At 38.9% G+C, this 26,943-nt stretch overlaps 1 long non-coding RNA gene across 1 annotated transcript in view; it reads right to left on the reverse strand.

The window, feature by feature from the left end:
- Window positions 1–10,019: 10,019 nt before the first annotated feature.
- LOC113902438 overlaps window positions 10,020–26,943 on the reverse strand; it is a 134,642-nt gene continuing 117,718 nt past the window's right edge. Inside the window, exons 4-5 of the long non-coding RNA XR_003513819.1 lie at window positions 15,404–15,467; window positions 10,020–11,321 (exon numbers count right to left, since the gene is read on the reverse strand). This is a non-coding gene — a long non-coding RNA (uncharacterized LOC113902438). The remainder of the gene's footprint in view (window positions 11,322–15,403; window positions 15,468–26,943) is intronic.

Consider the following 26,943-nt stretch of genomic DNA (forward strand, 5'->3'; position numbering starts at 1 on the left):
TTGGAGAGGGTGTGGAGGAAAGGGAAGCCTCTTACACTCTTGGTGGGAATGCAAACTAGTACAGCCACTATGGAGAACAGTGTGGAGATTCCTTAAAAAACTGGAAATAGAACTGCCTTATGATCCAGCAATACCACTGCTGGGCATACACACAGGAAACCAGAAGGGAAAGAGACACGTGTACCCCAATGTTCATCGCAGCACTGTTTATAATAGCCAGGACATGGAAGCAACCTAGATGTCCATCAGCAGATGAATGGATAAGAAAGCTGTGGTACACATACACAATGGAGTATTACTCAGCCATTAAAAAGAATACATTTGAATCAGTTCTAATGAGGTGGATGAAACTGGAGCCTATTATACAGAGTGAAGTAAGCCAGAAGGAAAAACACCAATACCGTATACTAACGCATATATATGGAATTTAGAAAGATGGTAACAATAACCCTGTGTACGAGACAGCAAAAGTGACACTGATGTATGGAACAGTCTTATGGACTCTGTGGGAGAGGGAGAGGGTGGGAAGATTTGGGAGAATGGCATTGAAACATGTAAAATATCATGTATGAAACAAGATGCCAGTCCAGGTTCGATGCACGATACTGGATGCTTGGGGCTAGTGCACTGGGACGACCCAGAGGGATGGTATGGGGAGGGAGGAGGGAGGAGGGTTGAGGATGGGGAGCACATGTATACCTGTGATGGATTCATTTTGATATTTGGCAAAACTAATACAATTATGTAAAGTTTAAAAATAAAATAAAAAAAAGAAAGTACTAGATAAATTTTTCTAGTATCTTTTTAAAATATTTTTAAAATAAATAAATTGACGGTGGATTGGAGAGAGCAAATTTAATTATGAAGCAATTACTTCTTCCCTCTTTATATGGTAACATCCAATCAGCATCAAAAAAAGAAACCTTTCTGGTTTCTTTAGAGAGGATTATCACATCCTACTCTTCACTTGCATTTTTCTTCTCTTAAATGGAACACAGCAAAAGGAAAATATGGGCTGTAGTTTGCCATATGTTTCTTTACCTTTATCATGATAAAGTTAAAGTTAATAAACAACAAAAGAGAAATACACGAAAACTTAGATGTATAAAGAATAAACCAAATATCCTAAAAGGGAGGCCATTACTGGTACAATTACTTTTCTGTTGATTTTATTCACATGCTTCCTGGTGATGCCATATCTGATTTTTGTCCCTTATCTGATAATAGCCAATTAAACTAAATTTTTCAGGAACATAAGAGAACTTTTCACAATATGTTATACAGAATTTTAAAATATAATTTGCTTTTATCAAACACAGAAACTATTTTCCTTGAGTTAAAACGAGCATTGCTGATTTAAATGTGCCAGGTAACCACAGAGTACAGTTTTTTCCAGCAAGATGTATCTTCTACTTGACAATGTCCATATATCATTCTTAGACCCTGACAGATAACATGATTGTAAAGATTTTACAACCACACTAGTAATGTATGTCAGGGTTCACATAAAAGGAACTCTGGCAATTTGTAGAAGGCTTCGCAATAAAATGGAGCACACCTCCACCCGAAACAGCGATTGTTAAAGACTGGGAGATACAGGCATTCGGATGAATATTGCTTGCAAAAGTCAAAGGTAGCAAACAAGCTTTTGGATTCAACTTGACTCTGTACCCCAAAATGAAAGTCACAAAACAAGCATGAAGACATTATCTTCAGAGAGCAACGATAAATGTTTCTGTCATGAAAGCTTCTAAGAATACAAACATTTCCCACTTCAGTTTAAAAGTGCCAAAAAGCAAAAATGCCTTAACACAAACTAAAATTCTTCCTAGAAAAAATTTTGTTGATTTTTCAAGAGGTTGATATAGGAAGCTTTAATTGGACAGAGTATTAAAGCCACTTCTTGGAAAGCTCAAAAACCACAGGATTGTTTCTATTGATCAGGAAGAAAAGCTGAGGCTGTATGCAATTTATTTTGCCATCACTATGAGTGTGCAAGGGAATTACACTCAAGAGTATCAAAAATATTAATTCAGAATCTTTAGGAGAAAATGACACGGGTCTCCAGTTGCCAGGAAGAGTACACCCTGAGCCCATAGCTGGCTGGGCTCTCTACCCTACAGAGAAAGTCTAGGATGTACTTGAGACAAGGCTTTCCCACATAGCAACTGTCAGCATGGTTCTTAAAAGTATGAAATCTGATTTTTCCATCACCTTGTCTTTTATTGACCCAGCAAACAATTCACATTTTACAAAACATTCATTGAAGGGGAAATTATAGTCAAGACTGAAAAGTGAATTTGAGAAGTGAAAAGGATGGAATGTGTGTGTGTGTGTGTGTGTGTTTCCTTATCTTTTTATTTGTCTAGCTGAGACCAGGAGAATGAGAAATGCCTGACTTAATAAAAAGGGATGTAATATCAAGAAGAGCTTCTCCTCATCCTTTGTTCTAGCTGGATTTGAAGGTCAGTGTGACTTTACAAACAAATGCTTCTATGAGAATCCATGACAGAAAACAAAGACAGGCAGCAAGGCACAAACAAAACAGGAAAGGAAGGAATCACAAGATTTTGTTCCTTACTTTCTCCTCCCTTGTCCCTCTTGTGACCTCCCAACCTGAGCCTTCCTGCCTGAATCTTGTGGACAATGAGCAGGCGTTAGCGTTTGGTTCTTTCGTTTCCAAGTAACAAAAAACCACTTGGGTTATCCCAAGGGCAGAGGTACCTTAAATATAAGGATGCTCAGTTGAAGAATCGAAGCTGCTGTGCAAAATCTTCATTTACTTTCCACCTGTCTCTCTTCATCCCTCTTTCACAATACACATCATCTCTCTTCTACTCTCTCCACCTTTTTATATCTTTTCTACTTCCTTACAATTTCAGTTTGCACAAGGCTCTGACTAGTCACAGTCCTGATCCATGACATCCTTAAAAAAAAAAAAAAAAAAAAACCTTCCTATTTTGCTTAGATTTTAGATTCTTAAGATAGAGAATGTGGTTGCCTCAGTTCTTTTGTATCCACAGCTCATAAATATTCGGTCACTGTTATAACTTGAATTGTGTCCTGCCCAAAAGATACGCTTATGTCTTAACCCTCCTGAAACCTATGAATGTGACCTTATCTGGAAATAGGGTCTCTGAGCTGTAATCAAGTTAAGATGAGGTCCTTAGGATGGGCCCTTAATCCACTATGATGGGTGTCCTTATAAAAAGAGGGAAACATGGGCTCAGGCACAGAGAGAAGTTGGCCAAGTGAAGACTGAGGCAGGAAAGGAGGCTACACTTCCATAAGTGATGGCATGCTCGGCGCTACCAGAAGGTGGAAGAGGCAAGGAGGCATATTCCTCTAGTGGCTCCCTGCCAATGCCTTGGTTTGTGGCTTCTTACCGCCAGAATTGTAAGAGAATACATTTCTGTTGTTTCAAGCTGCTCAGCTGATGGTACTTTATTATAACCGCTCTAGGAAACTACTACAATCAGTTATTCAACCCTAATCCAAATATTTGGAGGTTGTCTTGTGTCCCAAAAAATGACACTTTTGCCCTTTGGCTGAACTTGTGAAAAACTTGTTTTTCTTTTTGAAATTGTGGGAGTAAGTAGCCGATGTCCATGTCTCTTGTCAAGAACGTACCTGGTAACTATTGCTGAGAAAGATCTTCTCTAAAAAAAGGGTAGGAAAGGGATGTTATTTTCTCAGAGATACATGGTTTATTCTCCAATTTCTGTGAAAGGGGAACTTTTCAAAAGGAAGGAAAAATCTTTCTTCTAAAATTGGAACTGTTTTAGAAATTTCTTTAATATTTCTTTTTGTTTCCAAGTTCTCATACTTTTCAAAAGGGAATTTAAATACAGGAAGAATTACACATTTAACATTGACCATCACTCATCATTTTTTGGAGTCTTTTGTTCTTATTAGCATCATGGTAAAGCCCAAGGAATAGAAAGGTACATATGCCATTCAACATATCCTATTTGCTTCCTTCAATTTTTAAAAATTGAAATATAATTGACATATAACATCATGGAAAGTTAAGGGGTACAACTTGCTGAGTGAATACATTTACTTATTGCAATATATTTCCCATGAGAAGGTTAGCCAACACCTCTATCTCATTGTATAATCACTAACACAGAAGTAGAAAAATCAGGAAAGTGAAGGTGTGGGGCAGAGAAGTAGGAGGAACTCTGAAACAATTCTTTTTAAAGAGCCAGATAGGAAAGGTTTCTGGCTTTGCAGACTGTACAATCTCTGTCACAAGTTGTACCACACATCAGACATAGGCAATACGCGCATGAATGGGCATGGCCCTGTTACAGTCAAAATTTACAAAAACAGGAAAAGGGATTGGATTTGACCTGGAGGCCATGGTTTGCCAACCCCTGTGCCAGAGGATCAGTGCAGACACTCATGGTGGTTTTTGCTGAGGCTCTTCTTTGGTTTGCTCTCAGCATGGACATGTATAACATTCTATCCAGGAAGGCGCAAATGACTTTGTCCTCTCCCTGTTCCTCCAAAAATGGGTCTCAGTCACAGTCAGTTCCAGTGTAGGGGAACAGCTGGGGTCAGTGATAGCACCTTCAAGGTGTAGAAAGTGCCTGGTGCTTCTTGGAGTACTGAGGCCTGGTGTTCCTTGAAGATGTGTTAAGACCTTCCTCTGTCACTTGGAACAACCTGGAAATGTTCAGAATTCAATGTGTGCTGGCAGTCACAATTCACTATTTGTTGACAGACTGCCACACTAATGTCCTTTGTCAGAAACAAAAGTAGTACGTAAAGCAGAGGGAATCCTTACCATGAGCATATCTGGATGCAAAACCCAAAACAGGTCTACAGTCCCACAGACTGAACAAATGCTTAATGGCAGTAGAATGCATGCGAGTGCGTACTGGTGTTCTCAGAGGCACAAAAAGTTGGTGCCTTGTTCTATAAGAACAGGACACAATACACACTGTCGCTAGCCACAGAGACACTTAATTCCTGATGCCACCCTGGTCAGTCCTCAGAGTCATTCACATGGTCAACAAAACGCACAATGACCTTGCACCCACCTACACATGCTCAGAATGTTGCTACCTGCAACAACTCATGTGTAAGGTCAAAGACTGAGCAGAGATCCCACATAGTTTTCTGACCTGCTGCTGCTAAGTCGCTTCAGTCATGTCCGACTCTGTGCGACCCCATAGACAGCAGCCCAGCAGGCTCCCCTGTCCCTGGGATTCTCCAGGCAAGAACACTGGAGTGGGTTGCCATTTCCTTTCCAATGCATGAAAGTGAAAAGTGAAAGGGAAGTCACTCAGTTGTGTCCAACTCTTTGCGACCCCATGGACTGCAGCCCACCAGGCTCCTCCATTCATGGGATTTTCCAGGCAAGAGTACTAGAGTGGGGTGCCATTGCCTTCTCTGAGTTTTATGACCTACCACTGTCCAAATATCCCAAAGACCTTTGGCTATTATACTGTACAAACCTAAACCACTTCCATTTATAATAGGTGATTCCATCACACGCACACACACAGCACATTTCTGTCCTTATCTTGTCAATGATGTGCTGAATCTGGCTCTTGCCAGCTTGTCAGAAATAAATGTCAAATTTCAGGAATTTTTTGAGCCAATTGACATCACACTGTACAGCTTACAACCAGCCATAATGGAAGTATCCATTTCATGTGCATGCTAACTGGGTCCACTTATGTCCAACTCTTTGCAACCCCATGGACTATAGCCTGCCAGGTTCCTCTGTCCATGGGATTCTCCAGGCAAGAATACTGGAGTGGGTTGCCATTTCCTCCTCCAGGGAATTTTCTTGACCCAGAGATCGAAACTGTGTCTCTCATGTTTCCTGCACTGGCAGGCAGGTTCTTTACCACTAGCACCACCTGGGAAGCCAGTTTATTTCATAATCATTAGCAAATACTACATGGAGAAGACAATGGCACCCCACTCCAGTACTCTTGCCTGGAAAATCCCATGGACAGAGGAGCCTGGTAGGCTGCAGTCCACGGGGTCACTGAGAGTCGGACACGACTGAGCGACTTCCCTTTCACTTTTCATTTTCACGCATTGGAGAAGGAAATGGCAACCCACTCCAGTGTTCTTGCCTGGAGAATCCTAGGGACGGGGGAGCCTGCTGGGCTGCTGTCTATGGGGTCGCACAGAGTCGGACACGACTGAAGCGACTTAGCAGCAGCAGCAGCAAATACTACAAATGGGGATCTTTCTCCAGGGAGCTGAATGAGAAACATTGACCACAATAGCACTGGCCCTGATGCCCTAGTGCACCAGCCAAAATGTTCTTGTCTTTTGTCCTTATTGAACTTATCAGCCACTCAATCACCAAGTTCCAGCTTCTCAGTGTCTTCGTTCCCTGACCATAGAACAATGAAATAAAATCAGCTGTTATATCTCCCACTAGGAAGAATGACAATGAAAAAAATTGGCTATTATATCTCCACCAAGAACACATCTGGTCCGCATATCAGAGAATTCATCTTGTAATCCCTCATGATACTCCTACAGCAGTGACAGCTGTTAGTATCATCAGCCTGTGACCCAACCCCACTGTCTACAGTTCCTCCAAAAGGAGGCATGGCATCAAATGCTTTTAAAAGATTAAATGTAAAAGTGAGCATTTAGTAATGAGTATTTTAAAAATTCCAGACTCAGTCAAAAGGAGCACAACCCCCTAAAGAAATACTGAGTAGAACTAATTCCTTGGATAAGCTGGTTCTGCAGAGTTGAGAAGTAAGAGCAGCTGTGAATGTTGGCTTCAATCCAGGGTGGTAAGTTAGGGATGGTCTGCTGCTCTTCGTGGAAACCGTTCACAACTCCACTTTTTAAGATCTGTAATAGGGATTGTTTATCCATTGTGGTTTTCCACTGATTTCTCTTTCACATAAAGGGAAATAAGCCTTGGTCTAAGGGTAAATCCTTCTAGACTGCACAACAACATAAGGAGATGAATCTTACTTTTTCGTTATTTTTATAACTGCACTCATTTGCCCTCTTGTCATAATGAGACAGAAAGAAATACTGATATGGAAGGGCTGATTTATCAATACATGATGCTTGAAATTTATACATTAAATGCAATTCTTACTAAAAAAATCATTCTCGTGAGCCAGCCATAATGTCTAAATTTCTACTATTAGTATCCATTCCTTTCATTTTACAAAGTGCTATGTTAAACTATTCAAATTTTAACATGAACAAAATTACTCAAATTCTGAACAAATTATATTTTTCACACTATAATCTCTGAATGCCCAGAGATTTATTGGACTGTGATAAAAGAATACATATATGAAGCTTAGACTTGATCATGAGAGATCTTCATGGACCCAAGTTTCTTTTGAAGTGCCTCTGAAGATGGTACCAGAACAAGTTTATCTCCAGTGTTGCAAGGTAAGGGGTTAAGAACATGCTTAAAATCACACATCTAGTAAGAGAGCTGAGAGTTGAGCCAAATCTAATTTTAAAACATTAGTCTTTATCCTATATTGTGTTGCTTAGGGGAGTAGAACTGAGAAGCTTAATCTTCTCAGGTAACATGACAATAATCCCGGGAATTATGTATGGCATGTCTTTTTCCTAAGTGCTAGTTTTTCCAGACTACGGAAATGTTAATCAGTGTTCTGTGAAAACCCTTGGCCCGACAAAGAATGATCTAAGAATTTTGTTGTCTATATCTTGAGACTCATGTATTAAGGTTTAAAGGGAAAGTGGTAATGATAGTTTTCATTTAATAGTACTTGTATAAGTTTACCATGGTTGCTATGACAGATGACCACAAACTGTGTGACTTAAAACAACAGAAATGCATTTCCTTAGTTCTGGAGACAGAAGTCCAACATCAAGGTGTTAGCAGCACCATGCTTCTGAAGGCTCTAGGGGAGAATCCTTTTCTTGGCTCTTCCAACTTCTGGGGTCTGCTAGCATTCCTTGGCTTGTAGCCACATCTCTACTCTGTCTCAACATAACGTTATCCTCTTGTCTGAATTACCTACCTCTGCCCTTCTCTAACAAGGATATTTGTGATGGCATTTAGGGACCACTCAGACAATTCAGGGTAATCTTATCTCAAGAGCCTTAATGAAATACATCTACAAGGATCCTCTTATCATTTAAGTTACTATTTACAAGTTCCAAGGATTGATACTTAATGTCTTTGTGTCATTATTATTAAACCCACTGTAGTATTATATTTGGGCTTCCCTGATAGCTCAGGCAGTGAATAATCTACCCACAATGCAGGAGATCTGGGTTCAATCCCTGGGTTGGGAAGATCTCCTGGAGAAGGACATTCTCCAGTATTCTTGCCTAGAAAATCCCATGGACAGAGGAGCCTGGTGGGCTACAGTACATGGGATCTCAAAGTGGAATCTATTTTTCACTCACATACAGGAGTAGGGTTAGATTATTGGTCTATCTTTGAAGCAAAAGTCATGTCTAAGTCTTTGTGACCCCATGGACAGTAGCACACCCGACCCCTTTGTTCCTGGAATTCTCCAGGCAAGAATACTGGAGAATTCCCTTCTCCAGGGGATCTTCCCAACCCAGGGATCCAACCCAGGTCTCCCACATTGCAGGCAGATTCTTTACCAACTGAGTCACCAGCAAAGCCACAGTCTATCTTTGCTTCTTCAGAAAAAAATGAACAAGATACTTCTCCCCGTATACCTACCACACTCCCCATTCCCTAGTGTACCCCACCCCTCTTTCATATACAAATTTTCATTCCTTAATATTTTAAAAATATTGTAAAAAGGGAAACATCCCAAATGCCCAGTAACAGACATGTCTACATAAACTGTGGTATATGAAAATCAACATAATGGAGCTTATAAAAATAATGTTTACAAATTGTTTTAATAACATGGAAAATCTTTATAATTTTGAGTAAAAATAAAAAGAAGATATAAAATTATAACCACAAAATGGTCTCAATTATGTAAAAAATAATTCCAGGAAAAAATGACTTCAAGGAAATAACCAAAATGTTAACTACCTACAGAAAGTAGGATCCTGGATTACTTTATATTTTATAATTATAAAAGTTGTCCAAAACAACACATGTTACTTTTACAACCAGATTTTTTACAGCAATATTAAAAGCACTGAGACCACTTACAGATAGTGTTTATTAGTTCTTTCCCCAAACCACACTAGATAACAGTGCAGAGAAGTGCTTTTTTTAAGGGTATAAATCCACAAAGAAAAAGAGAACAAGAAAGAAGACAATAGCAAAACAACTTTGGAAACGAGAAAGGTATTGGATAAGAGGTAATTGATGACACAGAGCTGAGAAAAGTAACCCACCACCAGTAGCAGGAAAAAGTCAGGATGATCCACAGAAAAGCTCAGGAATTAAGGCACCTTGTTATGTGAGAGTGGAAGTTCAGATGGGCTATAAAAACAGAATAAATTGAAAATCTGCACAAAATGCACTTAAAACCCCTGCGGTCTCTCCCACCCCAACAGAAGAGAGAAGTTTACTCTCTAAAAAGAGTGAACAAGAGAGATTCTGAGCTCAACGCATGAGCAGAACTGAGGGCCAGTGTATTATGTTGAAAATATGGGCATCAAGTGAGCAGTGAGAGCCCTGCTCACTTCCTCCAGGATGCTGATGGAAAGGTTTATACCTTTCAAATGGGAAAATGACCAAACTAAGAGAAGAGGTAGTGTGGGGTCTGTCAATAAAGAAGTCACTCATTGATAAACCCTTCCCAATTATGCATAGTGACTGACCAACCTTTTATTCAGTTCAGTTCAGTCGCTCAGTCGTGTCTGACTCTTTGCAACCCCATGAATCGCAGCACGCCAGGCCTCCCTGTCCATCACCAACTCCCGGAGTTCACTCAGATTCACGTCCATCGAGTCAGTGATGCCATCCAGCCATCTCATCCTCTGTCGTCCCCTTCTCCTCCTGCCCCCAATCCCTCCCAGCATCAGACTCTTTTCCAATGAGTCAACTCTTCACATGAGGTGGCCAAAGTACTGGAGTTTCAGCTTTAGCATCATTCCTTCCAAAGAAATCCCAGGGCTGATCTCCTTCAGAATAGACTGGTTGGATCTCCTTGTCTCATTCTTAAAAAATGAGTGGAAGTTAAGAATCATTACTCATTTGAGGAAAGTTTTCAACATGAAAGAGAGAAGTTAAGATAAGCAAAAAGTAAAAATAATAATAATAACTCAGGACAAACAAAAATACTGCACTAAGCAGAGATGAACTTTGAGTAAACTATAATTGAGTAAACTATAATTGTCAGGGAGGTATGATAGTACTATACTCAGTCCACAAAGTAAAACATGATTCTATACATCTAAGAATACTAAGAGAGAAAACAAGAAAATCTTCAAACTTAACAAATAATATGATGGTAAAATGAAGATCTCAAAAAAATTTTGGAAGCAGAGTTAACCACTTCAGGGTGAGAGGTACAACTCTCAAACCTAACTGAGTTTCCAGTATTTCTTTTCCTGCCTTCCATCAATGCCTGCTTCCAATATATTTTCTTGGATGGTGACTATGGTTTAAAGACTTCAGCTGGGGCATTCTAAACCTCTCTTAGAACTGTTACAGCAAGGCACTCTAACTTCATGAGCAATGAAATTTTATTGTCAAACTCTGCCATTTATCTGGAAATAGAAAAATAGGTTTCCCCTGTCCCCCAACTTCCCCCTCATTCTTTAATGTATTCTGTGTAGTAATTTTATAATCCTAATCACCCATAGGGTGTTTTACATTCTTTTTCCCGGGCAGCCTACACAAAATTGACTCTCTTTTTATAGCGTTTGGAAATACTAATTCGAATTAGGAAGAAGTATTGTTTGCCCAGAGGCAAACAACAGCTCCGGCAGTAACTTTCACTAACACCAGCCAGCTCCACCTACAGATACCATCTCGGCCTCTAACAATTTTCAATCAGCCTTCCAATCTCTCCAAGATCAATCCTTGAGCACCTTCGTGCTGCACTTGTAGGTGCTGACAACACAAGCCTGTCACCTTTTGCGTGCTTGTCTGAAACTCATGCAGCAGGCAGAACACAAACTTCATTATTTGAGGCTGATGCACTTTCTGTAGCAAATTGTAACAGCATTTAAGTACAGTATGACAGGTCTGGGACTATGACAACACTGTTGATCAGTGTTATTCTCATGGCCAGGGGTCCAGCTTTGTGGAAAGTTCCAGACTTGATTTTAAAAAGCTTTCGGACTTTGACTCTGGTTGTGCTAAAAGCTGTCACTTGTTTTTGCTGTCATCTGAGAAACACTGGACTTCTAGCAAAAACAAATACACAAGGATCAAACTGGCTTCTTTTGCACTGAAAGAGAAAAGAAAGTGAAAGTGTTAGCTACTCAGTCATATCTGACTGTTTGTGACCCTATAGACTGTAGCCCGCCAGTCTCCTCTGTCCATGGAATTCGCCAGGCAAGAATACTGGAGTGGGTAGCCATTTCCTTCTCCAGGGTATCTTCCCAATCCAGTGATTGAACCTGGGTTTCCCGCATTGGCAGGAGGTTTGTTTTTTATTTTTTTCCCCATCTGAGCCACCAGGAGAGCCCAGAGGTGTTACCCAAAACAAAAGTCCATTAAAACAGATGTGCTTTATAAAGGAAGGGCAAGTGTGTCCTGCTATGAGAAATTTCAACACCTGAGCCCATAAAGCAAATATTTTAGAGGAAGCCATTTGCACCACTAAGATGTTTAATCAATTAGAATTTGTTTCAAAAATAAAGTCCTTTAGGATATCTAAACCACTCCACATACTTTGCAATTTTGAACTATATACTTTATAGCACATAAGTTTACTTTTACTAGAGCCATACCATTTATCTGATAGAGTTTCCTAAATAATTTTTCATATGTTATCTAATTTTATCCTATTTACAACCCTGAGTATTCAGTGCAACTCTTTTATCCAGTTTATAGGTAGTGAAATAATTTGCTATAATGTATGAAAACAGGGTTCTTTTTTTTCAAATAAATGTTCCTCCTTTGCATATACCAATGTATATGAAAGCAGTACCTGAAAGCTACAGAAAGTTCTATAAATGTTTCTAGAAAAATATGAAACTAAAGAAAATATTCATATTTAAAGTTACATCTTGAGGAATTTCAAAGAACAGTGTTTACAAGAATAATGTATATGGTGAAATACTGACACACCAAGGGTGTTACTTTCCTAGTTTTCTGGAAGAGACAAAAGTGTTTTTTTACTCATAGTCAGAACCTAAGTCATCCTTTGGATGAAATGTCAGCCTGGCTTGCTGTATCTTTTACCATATCTCTCTCACAGAAATCATCAAAGTAAATAAGGTAAAACGTTAGGCTACTTGGTGAATGGCCAGCCTTAAATAGTATAATCTGAGCTACTCACAGCTATTAAAGAAACGCAGTTAGTTCTTCTATTTGAATCACACAAAGCAACTCAAAGAATGCCAACAATACGACTTCAGTAGAGCAATAAGTAGAATTCATTATTAGCAAATAAGTGTGTCTTTTGTGGTTTCTTTGTGTACATAACTCTGTGACAGAGGTGGCCACATTATTCCGTAATCATCTCCTAAGCCCCGGCAAGGGACTGGATATTATTCATTTTGATACTGCCAGAGCCTGTCTGTGTTATAGGGACTCAATAAATGCTTGATGAGTAAATTAATTAATAAATAAACTGTTGATGTTGTTGTTGGATGCATCTTGGCAAAGAAAATAGCACAGGCACGCAGTCAGAAAAATTGGGGTTCACTTTCCAGCTGAGCCAAATAGTAGCTGTGCGATCTTAAGTTCTCAACCTCTCTGCCACCCTCTTGTATCAAGTGTAAAAGGAGTTTACAGTGGGTACTGCCTATCTTGTAGTGTTTCTCTGACAAGGAAATGAGAGACTAAATTAAACATTTTAACCATTTTCCTTGACACTATGTTTGCACTATAAATTTACTGTATGAAAAATATTTTTACCAAGCAAGCTAAAATTTAAGATTTCAAAATAGCACTACCTTGAATGATCATGACCTGAAACAGTAAAGTTTGGTTAAACTCACTATCCTCTTTCAATACGTAGGTAGGGGATGATTAATTTTAAAGGCATACAAATAACCATTAACTAAAATACCAAAACAAATAGTGTTTATGTTACCATCCCTTAAAATATCTCCATGAATATCACTTTGATGTCAGTTTGGTTATTAATTTTATTGATTGTGTGTGTGTTAATCACTCAGTTGTGTCCAACTCTTTGCAGCCCAATGGACTGTAGCTTACCAGGCTTCTGTTGATGGAATTCTCCAGGCAAGAATATTGGAGTGTGTTGCCATTCCCTTCTCCAGGGGATCTTCCAAACCCAGGGATCAAACCCAGGTCTCCTGCATTGCAGGCAGATTCTTGACCATCTGAGCCACAGTGAATATTAATTTAAGATAAAAAAATTTGATTCTGTAATTTGTTGAAATTTGAACTCTAATGATAACAATTTCTACATTGGAAAAGAAAGTATAGTTCATGGAAGTAGAAGAAAAAAAGCTTCAAAACCAACTTTCAGCAAATAATAATAATAATTGAAAGAAACCAAAACAAAATATTTGCAAAACCTCTGTGGGAATTCCCTATTTCCATTATTGCAGAGGATAAAAAATCAGACCTGGTGTGATTTCTAATTCCCTGCAAGTCTTTCTGTAATGCAAATGTCATGTTGAAAAATTTGGCAATTGCATTAGGGAAAGGTACGTTGCTCAGATCACTGGAAAATGTTTTGACATTTAAGTGACCCTTACGTTCTGCTTTACAAAAGAAGTTCCAATTAAGCTCAGAGCTTTTTTCTTATTTACTATACTGACCCTGAAAATGAAGGCTGTGAAAAGTTGAATGCTTTTCTTGCTGTGGGAGCTGGGCACTGCTCTGCAAGAGGGAACAAGAATTGAAGCTGCCTCTGAAAATGTTGAGAGCTGAGGGAAATTGCTGCTTTTCATGAAGTTCATCACCATTTCCCCAAAGCATCAGCTTTGTTTGCTTGATTATAGCCAAACATGGATGCTCACTTCAGCTGGCAGTACACAGGGAAGAGACTCTAATAGTGGAAGGTTCTGGTCCTGGCTTTGCTTCTGATTTGTCACATAATGCTGAATGTGCTGTGCTTAGTTGCAAAGTCATGTCTGACTCTTTGCAACCCTATGGACTATAATCCATGAGACTCTTCTGTCCATGGGGATTCTCCAGGCGAAAATACTGGAGTGCGTTGTCATGCCCTCCTCCAAGGGATCTTCCCAACCCAGTGATTGAACCCAGGTCTCCTTCTGATTTGTCACATAATGCTGTGACTCTGTGGTCGGTAATGAAGGAAGAAGAGGGTAAAGCTTGGGAGGTATGTAATTTCTCCAAAGCAACCAACTGCCCCCTGCTTCCAGTGGACATCCAAGTGTTGGGAGTAATGGAAAATGGAAGTGATCAGGAGCTGAGGATGGTTGATTCACAAATACTCAGCTCTGGAGTAACTGAAATAAGACACGGACCTCAGCAGGTACAGGAGGCTCTGGCCATCTAGACAGCTTGACTTCAAGACTTGCTTGAAATAATTCTGGACAAAAGGCACACTTACTTCTTCTCTGGTGTTAATTAGGACTCTAACATAGTGAATAGTAGAAGCCATGCCAAAGTATCTTAGGGAAAAAGGTTCAAATAATTATAGGAATATTATCCGGACCTAGGAAAGCACTAGAGCTGTGAATCCCTCAGGAACCCAGGTAGTACTCTCTTTCTTTTACTGTCTCTTGTCTCTGCTTCTTCCTGCACACCTGGTTTCTCCCATTCCTCTCCTCTTTCTTTTCATCGTTTATCTTACTCCTTTTCCTATTCCCCTCCCCCTCTCCCATCCTTCTCTTTCCCTCCCAGTGGGTTTTCTCTACTGTCCATCCACACAGAGAAATATGAAGCTATCAGCACTCCTGACTTGCCAGGACACATCTCCCCATCTATAGAGAACTGGCCTCCTGAATCCATTTGCAATCCACGTGGGGAGAGACACTGAATGGTCCAGGTGTCTACATCTGGTCCAACCTGAAAACAAAAAAGCTAGGGGAAGGGGGTCCCTTGGGTTCACGTGAAGAGAATACAGTTCTAAAACTTCAACTGTAAGACCTAATCTTTCTAAGCTCTCCTCAGATGTAAAGTCAGTTTCAATCACTGGGTCTCATTTGTCTATTTGAAATTGGTTATGTGACTGTCCAACCTCACTCACCATCATGATGTAGCTAATGGCTGAAATATTTTTTAAACTGTCAAGGTTGATATCATTTTAAACTAGTGCTATGCAATTAAACATAATCACATTTAAAATGAGAGGTCTTTAAATGCCAGTTCAAAATCTTACTAGATGCAGTTGTTACCACTATGTGGCAACATATTACTCACATGATTCAGAACACTGGACTCCACAGATGCTTCCCTCTGGAATTTTTTCTTGGGCCAATTGACTCTAAATCAACAGGAAACATTGTACTTAAGATTTCCAATAGGTTATATTTATACCTTGTGTTATATGAAGATTCCAAACTGATGTCAGGACACTGAAATCAAGAGGGAGGAAATTGCAAGAGGGAGGAAAGAAATTGCCAGAGATATTTGACACATCTTTCCTCAAGTAGCATCAAAGAAATGAGTGTTGGTTCCAATAGGAGATTTATAGAGCCTTTCCTTTCTTAGCTATGAAAGCATGTCAATTTTCTTCTATTTACTCATTTATCATCTCAACAAGTAGTTATTTGTTGTCTATGCTGCAAAAACAATAATTTGCTAGAATCTTTCTTTCACATGTAGTCAGAGTGGTCATTTGTTACCAAGAGAAGAATATTCTCCACTGGGCTCAATTAAGTCACTGAAGAGTCATTAAAACTCTAATATAAATACATTTTCACTGAAAATGTATTTATTTTCAATGAAAATAAGTTTTTCATTCCTGGATAAAAAGCCTGTGTTGCCAAAAAAGTATGAATGATAGAGAAATAAATCAGAAGGTAAAATCTCCTATAATCACATTTCCTCTGTTAACTCTTTGCTTGTAAATTCTCAGATCATTTCCAAGTATATACAGATACGAACTACATGTGCATGCAATTCACAAATATATAAATGCACATGACACATATACATTTTTATGATAGAATCACAGCAGGCATATTTTCTTCAACTATCTTTGGTCACTTATCAATGTATTATAGTTTATCTACCTCATTTCTTTAAAGGGAACATAGTAGTCCATTATTCAAATATGGCAAATGTCTTTCAAACATTCTAATAATATTAATTTTAGCGTATTTCTATTTTTTCTATACAAACAATGCTACTATGAACACTCTTATATGTATATCATAGTTCACTTGAATCTGCATTTTTTAAAGAATGAAATCCTAGAAATCAAATTGCTAAATCAAAGAGTATAAACAATTATTATTTAAATAATAAATGCTAATTGATATCTAGAAAGTTTTTACCAAATTATAACCTCACCTAGAGTTTATGGCAATGTCTGTACCCAATCTATACTATGGCCAGCACTGGGTATCAAGTAAATCATTGCTGCTTGTCCAGAATTTTTTTAAAGGGTTATTTCAATGTTCTAATTCACATTTCTTAGCAACACATTTTTACCTATATTTTTTGGATTTCTTCTGACATTATCAATTTATTATTCTTTTTTCCCTTTCTATTAGATTAGTCTTTTTATGCTGGTTTTGTTGCTCAGTCACTCAGTCGTGTCTGACTCTTTGCGATCTCATGGACTGCAGCCTGCCAGGCTTCTCTGTCCATGGAATTTTCCAGGCAAGAATCCTAGAGTGGGGTGCGGCTTCCAGCTCCAGTGGATCTCCTTAACCCACGTGTTGAACCCGTGCCTCTTGTGTCTCATGCCTTGGCAGGTGGATTCTTTGCCACCAGCACCACCTGGGAAGCCCTTGTGTTGATTATAGTATGCTTTATATTAGCACTGTTGTTAACTGTTTTTATCTGCACACTTGTTGCTTTTTGTATAACCTTTCTCAGTATTTTTTTCTCAGTTTTGAATTGCCTATTGTCAGGTTTATAATTTGGAACTGATACAAAAAGTCTAAAACTTTGTCATCAAGAATATCCATTTCCCCTTTGCTATTTGGTTCCCATCTCATATTGTATTAGCTTTCTATGCTACCGTAACAAATCACCCCAAACTTGTGGATTATGACAGAACAAAATTGTTAGCTTGCAGTTCCGGAGGTCAGAAGTCTGGTAATCAAGGAGTTGTCAGGGCTGCATTCCTTCCCAGGGCTCTAGAGAAGGATCCATTTCCTTCTTTTTCCACCTTCTAAAGGCTACTTAGATTTCTTGATTCATCATCTCTTCCTTCTGTGTGTTTAAGTCTAGCAGCGTGGTATGTTCAAGTCTCTCTCTCTCTCTCACACACACACACACACACACAACTCTGCTTCCTTCATCACATCTCCCATCTTCATCCCTGACTCGGAACCCTCTCACTTTCCACTTAAGAAGATTCTTATGACTACATTGCATTTACCCAAATAATTCAGAATAATCTCGCATCTCAACACCCTTAATCTAATACACTTTCAAAGTCCCTTCAGCTATGTAAGGTAACATAATAACAAGCCTCAAGAAGTAGGGCATGGACATCTGAGCCACTCTTTTGTCTACCATACTTTTTCATCAAAAAAATTTTTTTAATCTATTTATTTTAATTAGAGGCTAATTACTTTACAATATTGTATTGGTTTTGCCATACATCAACATGAATTTGTAAGCATCATTATCTATATCATCTTCCAATATATTGTGTAACATTGAATTTATATTTAGAAAGATCTGGACTGTATTTCAGTATACTATTAAATTTATTTAAGCCTTATAAAAAATTTTGCCTCTCTCCTATTTCTAGTACTTTTCTTTCCTTGTTTTTCCCATTTAACCAATAAGTTTGTTGAAGTCTCACACATTGGACAAACAAACTAGACAAATAAAAAGCTCTTTGACTCTGTAGCTCTCTCAAGTTAGTGTCTCCCCATCTTTGCTCTCCAATTCATCTTTTCTGGGGACTAATCTGCACTTCTGGTAACACAGCTTTTCACTCTGCAGCCCAGTGGAATCGACCTTCTATCATCTTATATCTCCTCTCCCTGAGTTTCCCAAGTGTCTTCCTGCCCCCAGTATTATTCTCCATCCTCATTGCTGCAGCTAGTGTTCTTTCAAAAATCAAAGCGGTCATGTTGTTTCCTGGCTTAAAACGCATCAAACTCTCCCCATTATCCCACTGCAAAACCTATGATAAGGTGGGCCTTACCTTGAAGGTTTGGACCAGTGAGGGCCTCTCTGGGTTTCCCTCTGCCTGTGTTTTAGTCACACTGAGCAATTTGCAGATTCCTACTGCCCTCTTTTACTTTCAAGGTTTTGATCCTTGTGCTCCTCTACCTGGAATACACCGACCTTCCCTATATCTACCAGGCAAAGGGACTCCATCTTTCAAGACTCAGCACACAGGTTGCCTGCCTTTTGGAGGCTTCATTGACTAGCCATCCTACTTCTTAACCCACATCCTATGGACCAGCCTTAATGTTACTTTTCAGATCTATATTATTCTCTCTAGACTGTAAAAACTAGGGATACAGTACAGGGATTGTTTGGGATAGATTTTATACTCTCTCAATACTTTTTTTTTTTAATCAGGGCATTTTATCTATTAAAAGTCAGAAGTGCACCAGGCACACTCCTTGTCTGGTAGATTAAGCAATACAAATGATGTAACTAGTGCACTTATTACCTTATCATATTAAACAAATTACATTTCATAGAAATGATTATAAAATGCATTGCAGAAATAAGTAAAATATTTTTTATACTTACAGATATTAAGTATGTATCTCTTAATTAGTTGCTAAGTCATGTCTGATTCTTTTCAACCCCATGGACTGCAGCCCAATAGGCTCCTTTTCCATGGGATTTCCCAGGCAAGACTACTGGAGTGGGTTGCCATTCCCTCCTCCAATGGATCTTCCCAGCCCAGGGAGTGAGCCCATCTCCTGCACTGGTAGGCAGATTCTTTACCACGGAGCCACCTGGGAAGCCCCTACAGATCTTAAGGCGCCAAAATAATTATTTTTTTCCTTTTCATTGTTTTATTGAAGTATAATTGACATGTAAGATTGTACCACTTTCAGGTATACCACATATTCAACATTTACATACATTAGAAATTGATCACCACAATAAATCTAGTGACCATATGGTGACCATCTGTCACTATATGAAGTTATTACAATATCATTGACTATACTCCTTATGCTATGCATTACAGCATTAGACTCTCATGATGTATATTTTATAATTGGAAGTTTGTGCTTCTTAATCCTCTTCATCTATTTCACCCAGCTCTCCCACTCCCACACCCCACTCCCAGGACCACCAGTTTGTTCTCTGCGTCTCTGAGTCTATTTATGTTTTGTTTTGTTTGTTCATTTGTTTTGGTTTTTGAATTTCATATATAAGTGGAGTCATACAGCATTTGTCTTTCTCTGACTTGTTTCATTTTAGCATGATAACCTCTAGGTTCACATTTGTTGCAAATGGCACCTAAGTAACTACTAATAGAAGCCAGCAAATCCATATAAGAGATAACAAACCACAAGTTATTTCTTTATCTTAGTCAATAAAAGAGAAAGAAAAGCTATCACCATGCTGAAATAGGCTTCGTTATTCAATACAGACATCCAGTTTCAAAACTAACATAGTCTAATATAATCTTAAAAATTCAATGTTTTTTTCTGTATTATATCACTATTATACTTCTCGGTTTAAAGATTAGTTTTGGTTTCAAAGTAAGTTTCATTTAGTACTTCAGTCCCATGTCTCACAGATTATTGATCAAGAGTGGGTGAGGATCATTCCAACTAATATTGGTTAGAACAACCAAACATAAAGGGGACAGTTTAATCAGCTCTGCCTGACAGTTGCCTAAGAGCCAACTCATTGGAAAAGACTCTGGGAAAGATTGTGTGCAAGAGGAAAAAGCGACAGAGGATGAGATGGTTGGGTGACATCACTGACCCAATGGACATGAGTTTGAGCAATCTTTGCGTGATGGTGAAGGACAGGGAAGCCTGGTGTGCTGCAGTCCATAGGGTCACAGGGAGTCAGACAGGACTTAGTGACTAAACAACAACAAACTCAGTTGAGAAGCTAGGAAGGATACATAGTTGATTTAAACTAGAACATAATAGCAGAAAGAAAGGGGAAAAAGGACAACATGTCAGTGTTTTTTGTTACAACAAAACCTATCCACTAAAGTCATTTATTGCCTAAAGCCAATCAAAATAAATACACAATTACGGAGACACAAGATGCTCATTATGCAAATGACTTCTTAAGGAAAGTTTGATACTCCCTCCCCCTTCCAGTGAATCCCTCTCCCTTCCAGTGAATCCCTCTCCCTAAGCTCCTTTATATCCATCAGGCATTTGGGCAGGAAATAGATCCTACTCTACATATATAAATAGAAAGAGATTGATTACAAGGATTAAGTGCTTATAAAATTGTTGGAAGGGCTGAAGGAGAAGGAGCCAGGGGTGACTGGAACTATTGGATTCAAGAAAACACCAGCATCAGAATCAAGAAGATCCTGCCATCAACCCAGTTGGGGCAACAACCGTAGCTGTCTTATGACTCTCACAGGCAAGCAAGGTTTCAGCTGCTGTAACTCCCTCTCAGCATTCACAACTCTGAGCCCATGTTCTCAGCAAGAGTGTCAGAAAAAGACCTCTGCCTCTCTTCTGCTTTCCAGGACTCATGCACCGATTTAGTGGAAGTTATTTTATACTGAAAACATCAGCTGCAAGGGAATCCAGAAAAACTAGACTTTTGCTTTCCACCCTTTTGCAACACAAGAAAGCTCACAAAAAGAGGTCAGAATGGACGTTTAGACCAACCGACCATATCGAACACCCCTCCATATAGAAATTTTAGAACTCCCTCTGCTCTTACACATCTGAGTACTTAAAACACTTTCTTGTGATTGTGTTGTGATTATTCCTCACCTTATGAGACCCTAAGGTCCTTGAAGATGGAAACTGTAAAATAGATAGCTTGTCTATCTCACAGTGTCTCGAGAATAGTCAGCAAGCAATATATAAAACAATGAATTAATAAATGCACACATATAACCAGATAATCTTGCTCATATATTTCTTCTCACCCCACTACCTACCCCTTGTCCAACTATCTCACTTCCTTTTAGGATACACACACAGAGCAAGGCAAGAAGTCAACCTATCTTAAGGGCATGGATTTTGGAGTTATAAAGGTCAGCGTTCAAGTCTAGGTGTTGTGTGATCTTGGGAAATGTATCTACTCTGAGCTTCAACTTTCTTCCTTTCTTTCTTTGGAGGGGCTTCTTAGAAACATTAAATGAGGCAGTCTGAATAAGGCAACTTCCTGCTCAACAGATGCTGAGCCAAGACTAGTTTCCCCCACCCAATGAATTCCAATCTTTCTGTGTCTCTTAGCTCATCTCCTGTATCTACAAGGGGGTTAAGAATCAAGAATAATGTAATATGAAGGACACTACATGGAACATTGATTTAAACATTTTTCTGCTGTAACTAATCATCTTAATTACTTTGTCCCTTTGGAGTCTCCTATCTGAATATTTCAAAGGACTTTACAAGCAAGAATTATGATACACAATTGATAACTGGAGTAACTGAGGCTTACAGGTTGAGCAATTTGTCAGTTTTCTTGTGATCCTCAAAATACAAGCAACCTACTGAGTTCTTTCTTTCTTTCTTTTTCAGGGTGGGGGGGGCGGGGGAGGGCTATGCTTTTCTCTTTTTTTCAGTGTTTTAGTTGTTGCTGTTTAAAAGCTGGTGCAAAGCACTTTTTAAAAATGGGTTGTCAAGAGAGAACAAGATGGCAGAGGAGTTCATGGATGTGGCATACCTCTCTCTCCACGGATACATCAGGAATACACCTTCAGACACAGAAGCACATGCAGAACACCAGCTGAGAGCGGAGGAAGTACCTTACCAGTGGGAAGGAATATACAGAACCAAGCAAAACTCGGTAAGATGACTGAACTGGGGGGAAAACAAGAGTGTTAGTAGGACTGGACCTTTCCTCGGTGGGTGGGGGAACTGAAGCAGGGGACCCATCCCCGCATCAGGGCAATTGTCTGAGTCGGAGGAGAAACATTTAAGGCTGAGAGCGGAAACAGGTGATCTGTGGCAGCCTAAATGGAAGGAGAATCAGACTGTCCTTGTTGCAGCCATGCATACCCCAGACAGGAACGCTGGTCCCCTGGAAGGCACAGCGGCTAGGAGCTGGAGTTTAGGGATTATGGAGCAATCCCCGGGCAGAGGCTCCTGTTGAGTGTGGAGACAGATAGAGGGGATGTGAGGGAGGAGATTGTGGTGGGAAATGCCTGTGGAGGAAAGCCGGGCAGCTATGGAAGCAAGGCAATACTGCTGAGTCACCCATAGTGGGTAGAGCCATCACCATAGCCTCTTTCTCCCCACACGCCAGTTACTGACACAACGGAACAACAGAGAAGGACCCGAGGCAAGGGAGCCCTCTAAGTGCCTGAACAGGCAGAGCTATGGAGAAAGACTGGCCAAAGAGGCCTTCTGATCGCCAGCTACAAGAGGCTCAAAAAAAGACTCTGATAGAGCCATAACTCCTGCAGCAGAAGCAGTCCTTGTCCCTGCACACTTGGCGCTTCCAGGGTCCCTGCAAGCCAAGCAGCTGCGCTACCTTCACACTCAACTCTCACTGAGGCAGAGCTGCCACAGGCAAAAAATGTCTTGTGCCTATGTGTGCAGGGTCGCTTTGGTAGTGTCTGACTCTGTGACCCTGTAGTCTGTGGCCTGCCAGGCTTCTCTGTCAGGGAGAAGAGTTCTCCAGTCAAGAATACTGGAGCATATTGGCCAATACAGGTTGCCATACCCCTTCTAGAGCACTGTATTTCCTGCTGCCCTAGCCGCCAACTCTCCTGAGTACCTGGTGCTGCCAGAACCCCTGAGACCCAAGCAGCTGTACCACCTCCACACCTGGCCCTCACAGGGGAAAACCCAAGTTCTGCAAGGCAGCCTCAGAAGCAAACCCCAGTGGACGACCCACATGCAGAGGTGGAAATAAAACCACAAATGAAACCCAGGGGCAGTGTGGCTAAGGAAGAAGACCCAAAACCTTCCCACCAGCTGTACAAGCTGCAGATTAAATCCACAGGATCAACTAGGCAGACTATGCATCTATGGATTAGATAAAAGGTCATTGAGAGCTCCCACAAAAGGAAAGATAGCTGTGGACATTGGAGGCAAGAATACAGAGGAGTAGGACTGGATTAGAATCTGAGCTGCCTCCACAGCAGGCCCAGAGATCAGCACAGCGGTAGAAGGCATCCCCGGGAGGCAAGGTGGACTGTGACTCCCAGCGAAGGAAAGGACTCTGACAGAAATGACTCAAGAAAAACACTTATTATTCTTTTATAATAAATAAATATTATTATTATTGTTAATTTATTTTTATCTTTTGACTTGTTTTGTAGAATCTTTTGGATTTTTTTTCCTCCCCCCTTCTCTATTGTAGTTGTTGATTTTATTGGCACTATGAAATCTAATTAAGCTCTTGACCATTTTTCTTAAATCTTTTTTTCCTCAGTCACATTTTTTATTGTTGTTATAAACCTTTGCCTCTACATTGGACTTTTGCAGTTCCAAGAAGTTTTCCTTTTTTTTTTCTCTTTCTATAATTTTAATTTTTAAACATATTATTATTTTTCTACATTTATTCCTTTGCTTCCTTTTCCTACTGTTCTTTTTCCCTTGTAGTTAATCTTTAATATATACAAATCTTTTTTTATCTACCTCTGTTTAACTTTTCATATCTATTCTTTCTTTGCTTTCTTCTCAACATATCTGTTACTTTTGTTTTCATTGCTTTATTCCCCAATTGGGACCTTACTTTAGTTTTGTTTTCCAGTTTGTGCTTTAGTCAGTTTTGTTCTTAACTGGTAAATATAATTTTTTATTTCCTTTGTTCATCAGATCAATCTATTGTACTTTATTTTTGTTGGGCTGTTTTGACTTTGTTCCTGGTTGTATATGCATATGTGTATATTCCATTACTTTAATTATTATTTGCCTGATTTTGTAACTACTGTTTGTCTGTGGCTCATCTTTGGTTTCTCATTTTTGGATATTTGTTTTAAGCTCACTTAATGCCATAACAAACCATTTGTGGAATCTTCTTTCCTGACCAGAGATCAAGCCCTGAGCCTTTGGAGTGGGAGCACTGACTCCAAACCCTAGACTACTAGAGCCCTAAGGGGTATAAATAGTGAGAATGCACACCAAGGAAACCACTGGAATAAAGACCAGGCATCACCGAACCACCAGTAGCACCCTGTGCAGGGTGCCTCATCTAAACAACAAACAAAACAAAAATACAAGCCCAATCATCAGCAGACATTCAGCCTCACCCAAAAGAGGAAAAACAAACAAAAAACCAAAAACTCAGCATAAACCTCACCCTATAGGAAGCTTAACAAACCACTGGACCAACCTTAAGAGGGCAAAAACCAAAAGGAAGAAAGAATTCAACCTTGAACCCTGGGAAAAGGAGACCTCAAACACAATAAGTTTAAAAAATAATAATGAAAAGGTAGAGAAATACTACACACATGAAGGAACAAGCTAGAAACACAGAAGTCCAAATAAATGAAGAGGAAATAAGCAAACTACCTGAAAAAGAATTCAGAATCATGAGAGTAAAAGTGATCAAAAACTTTGAAAACAAAATGGAGAAAATGCAAGAATCAATTAACAAACACCTATAAAAATTAAAGAATAAACATGCAGAGACAACACAATTACTGAAATTAAAAATACTCTAGAAGGAATCAATAGCAGAATATCTGAAGCAGAAGAGTGAAACAGTGAGCTGGAAGATAAAATGGTAGAAATAACTTCTAAAGAGCAGAATAAAGTGAAAAGAATGAAAAGAACTGAGGACAGTCTCAGAGACATCTGGGACTATATTAAACACAACAACATTAAAATTATAGGGGTCTGAGAAGAAAAAAAGAAAAAGAAAGTGTATGAGAAATTTTTTGAAGAGATTATAGTTGAAAATTTCCCCAACATGGAGAAGGAAATAGTCAATCAAGTCCAAGAGGCACAAGGAGTCCCATACAGGATAAACCCAAGGAGAAACATGCCAAGACACACACTAATCAAACTAACAAAGACTAAACACAAAGAAAGAATATTAAAAGCAGCAAGGGAGAAGCAACAAGTAACATACAAGGGAAATCCCATACATTTAACAGCTGATCTTTCAGCAGACACTCTGCAGGCCAGAAGGGAATGGCAGGATATATTTTAAGTACTAAAAGGTAAAAATCTACAGGCAAGATTACTGTGCTTGGCAAGGATCTCATTCAAAATTGATGGAGAAATTAAAAGTTTTTCAGACAAGCAAAAGTTAAGAGAATTCAGTACCACCAAACCAGCTTTACAACAAATGTTAAAGGGACTTATATAGTCAAGAAATACAAAAGAAGAAACAAGATCTATAAAATCAACCCCAAACAATTAAGAAAATGGCAATAGGAAGATGTATATAAACAGTTACTTTAAATGTAAATGGATTAAATGCTCCAAGCAAAAGACTGGCTGAATGGATACAAAAATAAGACTATATATATATATATATATATACTGTCTACACGAAACCCAATCAGACCTAAAGACACATATAGACTGAAAATGAGAGGATGGAAAAATATATTCCAATCAAATGGGAAGCAAAATAAAGCTGGAGTACAATCCTCATATCAAAAAAAAAAAAAAAATAGACTTTAAAATAAAGTATATTACAAGAGATAAGGAAGGACACTACATAATGATCAAGGGATCAATCCAAGAGGAAGGCATAGCAATTGTAAATATCTATGCACCCAACATAGGAGCAGCTCAATACATAAGACAAACACTTATAACAGACATAAAACACTATAACAGACATAAAAGGAGAAATTGACAGTAACACAATAATAATAAGAGACTTTAACACCCTGCTCACATCAATGTACAGATCATCAAAACAGAAAATCAATAAGGAAACACAAATCTTAAATGATACATAGATCAGATGGGTCTCATTGATATCTTCAGGAGATTCCATCCAAATGCAGAATACCCCTGCTTCTCAAGTGCACGTGGAACATTCTCCAGGGTAGACCACATCTTGGGTCACAAATCAAACCTCAGTAAATTTAAGAACATTGAAATCATATCAAGCATCTTCTCTAACCACAATGCTATGAGGCTAGACATCAATTACCAGGAAAAAAAAAACTATAAGAAATACAAGCACATGGAGATTAAATAACACATTTCTTAATAACCAACAGGCTAATGAAGAAATCAAAATGGAAATCAAAAATTTCTAGAAACAAATGACAATGAAAACATGACAACTCAAAACCTATGTGGTGCAGCAAAAGCAGTTCTAAGAGGGAAGTTTATAGCAATACAATCCTACCTCAAGAAACAAGAAAAACATTGAATAGACAACCTAACTTTATACCTAAAACAACTGGAAAAAGAACAACAACAACAAAAAAATTAGTAGAAGGGAAGAAATCATAAAGATCTGAGCAGAAATAAATGAAAAAGAAATGAAAGAATAGTAAAGACTAATAAAACTAAAAGCTGGTTCTTTGATAAGATAAACAAAATTGACAAACCTTTAGCCAGACTCATCAAGAAAAAAAGAGAGAAAAATCAAAGCAACAAAATTAGAAATGGTAATGGAGAGGTTACAACAGACAATGCAGAAATACAAAGGATTATAAGAGACTATTATGAACAACTGTATGGCAATAAAATTGATAACTTGGAAGAAATGAACAGATTCTT

Source organism: Bos indicus x Bos taurus, chromosome 12, assembly GCF_003369695.1.
Source record: "Bos indicus x Bos taurus breed Angus x Brahman F1 hybrid chromosome 12, Bos_hybrid_MaternalHap_v2.0, whole genome shotgun sequence".
Classification (NCBI taxonomy): domain Eukaryota; kingdom Metazoa; phylum Chordata; class Mammalia; order Artiodactyla; family Bovidae; genus Bos; species Bos indicus x Bos taurus.